Genomic DNA, 7,269 nt, shown 5'->3' on the forward strand with positions numbered 1-7,269 from the left:
GTAATTGTGTTCGTCGTTGGTTCCCTATTTTCCATTTATTTTTCCCATTATATTTCTGGGCAATGGAGATTCATGAGGTGATTATAGGTGGGGGCTTCCAACACTATCAAATGTCAAGTTTCAACTCGATTGTCCAATCAGTTCTTAGCAATCACTATGTTCTTTACAGATATTGCTTGCCCTTTTTGCCATATGCCAAGTAACCCTTGTTCCTCTTTTGATGCTTCTTTAGATATATTCACTATGGTGCTGGATCGGTGGTGTTCGAGGCATGTTGTAAGATTAACATTTTTGTTTGTTCAATTTTTGGTGTTCACTATGATTACATGAATGATATTCGACTGAACGTTTCGTTACCATATGATATTCCCTTTGCTTCACGATACATTACAAAACCCATGGTGAGATATGTTGGTATCCCTATGAGTCTTACCCATGCTCACTATATCAATCTCCTCGTTGTCGGTTTTGTTCTTCTTTCTCATTGTCATATTCCGATGCCAAACAATGATAGATGTCGTCACGCCGAGGTCCCTAAGAATATCTGTCCATCATCGGAGGAGCAAATCCCACGCTTGAGATATCTATCCCCTTTTCATACTTTTCGATAAACCCTGTAAGTTGTCCTTATGATCACCGTGTTATAGACAACGTTGTAGCAACCCCAAAGTGTCTCATCTAGTATGAAGTGACTTTACTCTCATGGTCGTAGAAACTAAAGCATACATTAACTCTCTGTGTTATAACTGTAGGCTTGTGACGATAACATCTCAAAGTATAACAAACAAGTTGGGTCAATTCGATATGATCGTTCTACTAAAATCATACCCTCACTGTTGTTGGCATCCTTGTTACACTAAAAAAATGCCCATGATCAAGATAACATAATCATCACATAACAGTTGAGCTAGTCCTAGAGGCTAGACTAGAAAACAAGTTTTACCGTTTATCATTTTACACGTGCTTATGAGTTTTCCTCCAAATCACATATTCAAGAACCATAACAGTTATAGCATAGAATATAAACTCTTAATTATAAACTTGGAATTAGTAATAAAAATACTATTGTATTTATGGCATATTTCCATAAGAGATTTGGAGGCAAACTTTGCAATCGGAATATTTTAGTCTTAGTTGAACTAAAACTAAGTACATGAGACGCGATTTCAGTACTACTTGGCACCATCTAACCGTTGGGCAAAACTATTTGTGTATTTTTTGACAAATTTGCCCCTTTGAGTGACTTTGGGCACGTCTCGCCGCTGGGCAAAACTATTTTGCAATCTGGCCCCTAGGGTCGGCGCTGCACAACATGGCGTCAAACAACCTCGGCGCCAAACTAAGTGGCGCCGACGTGTACATGTTTGGCACCATGTTGTGCGGTGCCAACCCCTGGTGAGCCCAACAAAACCCTAGAGACAAATTTGCTCGGCGCCACACCACATGGAACCGAACATGTACACCTCGATAAGAATATCAATCTTTATGACTTCAAATTATTCTAAATATTAATGAAACAATTTCACAAATATATTCTAATCACTCCCGTCCTACTAACACTCGGCATATCGTGATTTCCTTAAGCTTGTGACCCTGTAGGTACGGTAACTCATAGACATGAACGAAACCCCTTCGTTCAATGACCGATAGCGGAAACGTGGACGTCCATATCGATCCCTATGAGGACACGAATGATATTCGAGTGAACCTTTAGTTATCATGTGTTGTCCCCTTTGCTTCACGATACTTCACAAGACCCGGGATGCATCGGTATCCTCCTGAGTCATCACATGCTAACTATACCTTTATCCTCGTTACTGGTTTTGTTCTTCTTTCTCATTATTGTGTTCCGGCATCCCCATGACGTAGTACTACTTGTGAGCTGCGTTGGGATTTCCCCGAAGAGGAGGGGGTGATGCAGTACGGTAGAGATAAGTATTTCCCTCAGTTAAGAACCAAGGTTATCAATCCAGTAAGAGAACCACGCAACACCTCGTTAGCAGTACCTGCACACAAAATAACAAATACTTGCACCGAACACGAACAAGGGGTTGTCAATCCCTCGGTGGTTATTTGCAAAGATTAAATTTTGTAGTGATTGATAGATAAATAAAACACAAATAAAGGAAAGGAAAATTGCAACAAGGTTTTTTTGGATTTTAATTTATGACAAAAGTAGACCTCGAGGCCATAGTTTTCACTAGAGGCTTCTCTCTTAAAAATAGCATACGGTGGGTAAACAAATTACTATTGGGCAATTGATAGAAAAGCAAATAATCATGACAATATCCAAGGCAATGATCATGTATATAGGCATCATGTCCGAGACAAGTAGACCGACACCTGTCTACATCTACTACTATTACTCCACACATCGACCGCTATCCAGCATGTATCTACAATATTAAGTTCATAAAGAACGGAGTAACGCCTTAAGCAAGATGACATGATGTAGACAAAGTAAACTCACACATGAATAAACTGAAGGAAATATGCCCTAGAGGCAATAATAAAGTTGTTATTTATATTTCCTTATATCATGATAAATGTTTATTATTCATGCTAGAATTGTATGATCTATCACTAAATTTCAAGGTACAAGTGTTCTCCCTGAGTATGCACCGTTGCGAAAGTTCGTCGTGTCGAGACACCACGTGATGATCGGGTGTGATAAGCCCTACGTTCACATACAACGGGTGCAAGCCAGTTTTGCACGCGCAGAATACTCGGGTTAAACTTGACGAGCCTAGCATATGCAGATATGGCCTCGGAACACTGAGACCGAAAGGTCGAGCGTGAATCATATAGTAGATATGATCAACATAGTGATGTTCACCATTGAAAACTACTCCATCTCACGTGATGATCGGACATGGTTTAGTTGATTTGGATCACGTGATCACTTAGATGATTAGAGGGATGTCTATCTAAGTGGGAGTTCTTAAGTAATATGATTAATTAAACTTTAATTTATCATGAACTTAGTCCTGATAGTATTAGCATATCTATGTTGTAGATCAATAGCTCGCGATGTTGCTCCCCGTTTATTTTTGATATGTTCCTAGAGAAAACTAAGTTGAAAGATGTCAGTAGCAATGATGCGGACTTGGTCCGTGATCCGAGGATTATCCTCATTGCTGCACAGAAGTATTGTGTCCTTGATGCACCGTTAGGTGACAGAACTATTGAGGAGCATATGCAGACATTATGAATGTTTGGCAAGCTCGATGTGATGACTACTTGATAGTTTAGTGCACCATGCTTTACGGCTTAGAATCAGGACTTCAAAAATGTTTTGAACGCCATGGAGCATATAAGATGTTCCAAGAGTTGAAATTGGTACTTCATACTCATGCCCGTGTCGAGAGATATGAGACCTCTGACAGCACTTTGCCTACAAGATGGAGGAGAATAGCTCAACCAGTGAGCATGTGCTCAGATTGTCTGGGTACTACAATTGCTTGAATCAAGTGGGAGTTAATCTTCCAGATAAGATAGTAATTGACAAAGTTCTCTAGTCACTATCACCAAGTTACTAGAACTTCGTGATGAACTATAATATGCAAGGGATGACGAAAGTTATTCCCGAGCTCTTCGCGATGCTGAAACCAGCGAAGGTAGAAATCAAGAAAGAGCATCAAGTGTTGATGGTTAACAAGACCACTAGTTTCAAGAAAAAGGGCAAAGGGAAAGAAGGAGGAACTTCAAGAAGAATAGCAAGCAAGTTGCTGCTCCCATGAAGAAACCCAAAGCTAGACCCAAGCCTGGAACTGAGTGCTTCTACTGCAAAGGATATGGTCACTGGAAGTGGAACTGCCCTAGATACTTGGCGGAAAAGAAGGATGGCAAAGTGAACAAAAGTATATTTGATATACATGTTATTGATATGTACTTTACTAGTGTTTATAGCAACCCCTCGGTATTTGATACTGGTTTAGTTGCTAAAAGTAGTAACTCGAAATGGGAGTTGCAAAATAAACAGAGACTAGTTAAGAGCAAGGTGACGATGTGTGTTGGAAGTGATTCCAAGGTTGATAAGATCACCATCGCACACTCCCTTTACGTTCGGGATTAGTGATGAATCTAAAATAAATGTTAATTGGTGTTAGCGTTGAGCATGAATATGATTGGATCATGTTTATTGCAAATCGGTTATTCATTTAAGTCAAAGAATAATTGTTATTCTATTTACATGAATAAAACCTTCTATGGTCATACACTCAATGGGTTATTGAATCTCGATCGTAGTAATACACATATTCATAATATTGAAGCCAAAAGATGCAAAGTTAATAATGATAGTGCAACATATTTGTGGCACTACTGTTTAGGTCATATTGGTGTAAAGCGCATGAAGAAGCTCCATGCTGATGGGTTTTTCGAATCACTTGATTATGAATAATATGATACTTGCGAACCATGCCTCATAGGCAAGATGACTAGAACACCATTCTCCGGAACAATGGAGCAAGCTACTGACTTATTGGAAATAATACATACTGATATATGCGGTCCAATGAGTGTTGAGGCTCACGACAAGTATCATTATTTTCTGACCTTCACAGATGATTTGAGCATATATGGGTATATCTACTCAATGAAACACAAATCTGAAACATTTGAAAAGTTCAAGGTGAAGGAAATATACCCTAGAGGCAATAATAAAGTTATTATTTATTTCCTTATATCATGATAAATGTTTATTATTCATGCTAGAATTGTATTAACCGGAAACATAATACTTGTGTGAATACATAGACAAACAGAGTGTCACTAGTATGCCTCTAATTGACTAGCTCGTTGATCAAAGATGGTTATGTTTCCTTGCCATAGACATGAGTTATCATTTGATTAATGGGATCACATCATTAGGAGAATGATGTGATTGACTTGACCCATTCCGTTAGCTTAGCACTCGATCGTTTAGTATGTTACTATTGCTTTCTTCATGACTTATACATGTTCCTATGACTATGAGATTATGCAACTCCCGTTTACCGGAGGAACACTTTGTGTGCTACCAAACGTCACAACGTAACTGGGTGATTATAAAGGTGCTCTACAGGTGTCTCCGAAGGTACTTGTTGGGTTGGCGTATTTCGAGATTAGGATTTGTCACTCCGATTGTCGGAGAGGTATCTCTGGGCCCACTCGGTAATGCACATCACTATAAGCCTTGCAAGCATTGCAACTAATGAGTTAGTTGCGAGATGATGTATTACGGAACGAGTAAAGAGACTTGCCGGTAACGAGATTGAACTAGGTATTGAGATATCGACGATCGAATCTCGGGCAAGTAACATACCGATGACAAAGGGAACAACATATGTTGTTATGCGGTCTGACCGATAAAGATCTTCGTAGAATATGTGGGAGCCAATATGAGCATCCAGGTTCCGCTATTGGTTATTGACCGGAGACGTGTCTCGGTCATGTCTACATAGTTCTCGAACCCGTAGGGTCCGCACGCTTAAAGTTTCGATGACGGTTATATTATGAGTTTATGAGTTTTGATGTACCGAAGGTTGTTCGGAGTCCCGGATGTGATCACAGACATGAAGAGGAGTCTCGAAATGGTCGAGACATGAAGATTGATATATTGGAAGCCTATATTTGGATATCGGAAATGTTCCAGGTCAAATCGGGATTTTACCGGAGTAACGAGGGGTTACCGGAACCCCCCGGGGGCTTAATGGGCCATAGTGGGCCTTAGTGGAGAAGAGGAGAGGCGGCCAGGGCAGGGCCGTGCGCCCCTTCCCCTAGTCCGAATAGGACAAGGAGAGGGGGGCGGCGCCCCCCCCTTTCCTTCCTCTCTCCCTCCTCTTTGCCCCTTCTCCTAATCCAACAAGGAAGGGAGGGAGTCCTACTCCCGGTGGGAGTAGGACTCCTCCTGGCGCCCCTCCTCCTGGCCGGCCGCACCTCCCCCCCTTGCTCCTTTATATACGGGGGTAGGGGCACCCCAAAGGGACAACAATTGATTTGATCTTTTAGCCGTGTGCGGTGCCCCCCTCCACCATAGTCCACCTCGATAATACTGTAGCGTTGCTTAGGCGAAGCCCTGCGTCGGTAGAACATCATCATCGTCACCACGCCGTCGTGCTGACGAAACTCTCCCTCAACACTCGGCTGGATCGGAGTTCGAGGGACGTCATCGGGCTGAACGTGTGCTGAACTCGGAGGTGTCGTGCGTTCGGTACTTGATCGGTCGGATCATGAAGACGTATGACTACATCAACCGCGTTGTGCTAACGCTTCCGCTTTCGGTCTACGAGGGTACGTGGACAACACTCCCCCTCTCGTTGCTATGCATCACCATGATCTTGCGTGTGCGTAGTAATTTTTTTGAAATTACTACGTTCCCAACAGTGGCATCCGAGCCTGGTTTTATGCGTAGATGTCATATGCACGAGTAGAACACAAGTGAGTTGTGGGCGATATAAGTCATACTGCTTACCAGCATGTCATACTTTGGTTCAGCGGTATTGTTCGATGAAGCGGCCCGGACCGACATTACGCGTACGCTTACGCGGGACTGGTTCTACCGATGTGCTTTGCACACAGGTGGCTGGCGGGTGTCATTTTCTCCAACTTTAGTTGAACCGAGTGTGGCTACGCCCGGTCCTTGCGAAGGTTAAATCAGCACCAACTTGACAAACTATCGTTGTGGTTTTGATGCGTAGGTAAGAACGGTTCTTGCTCAGCCCGTAGCAGCCACGTAAAACTTGCAACAACAAAGTAGAGGACGTCTAACTTGTTTTTGCAGGGCATGTTGTGATGTGATATGGTCAAGACATGATGCTATATTTTATTGTATGAGATGATCATGTTTTGTAACCGAGCTATCGGCAACTGGCAGGAGCCATATGGTTGTCGCTTTATTGTATGAGATGCAATCGCCCTGTAATGCTTTACTTTATCACTAAGCGGTAGAGATAGTCGTAAAAGCATAAGATTGGCGAGACGACAAAGATGCTACGATGGAGATCAAGGTGTCGCGCCGGTGACGATGGTGATCATGACGGTGCCTCGGAGATGGACATCACAAGCACAAGATGATGATGGCCATATCATATCACTTATATTGATTGCATGTGATGTTTATCTTTTATGCATCTTATCTTGCTTTGATTGACGGTAGCATTATAAGATGATCTCTCACTAAATTTCAAGATAAAAGTGTTCTCCCTGAGTATGCACCGTTGCCAAAGTTCGTCGTGCCCAGACACCACGTGATGATCGGGTGTGATAAGCTCTACGTCCATCTACAAC

This window comes from Triticum aestivum, chromosome 4D, assembly GCF_018294505.1.
Source record: "Triticum aestivum cultivar Chinese Spring chromosome 4D, IWGSC CS RefSeq v2.1, whole genome shotgun sequence".
Classification (NCBI taxonomy): domain Eukaryota; kingdom Viridiplantae; phylum Streptophyta; class Magnoliopsida; order Poales; family Poaceae; genus Triticum; species Triticum aestivum.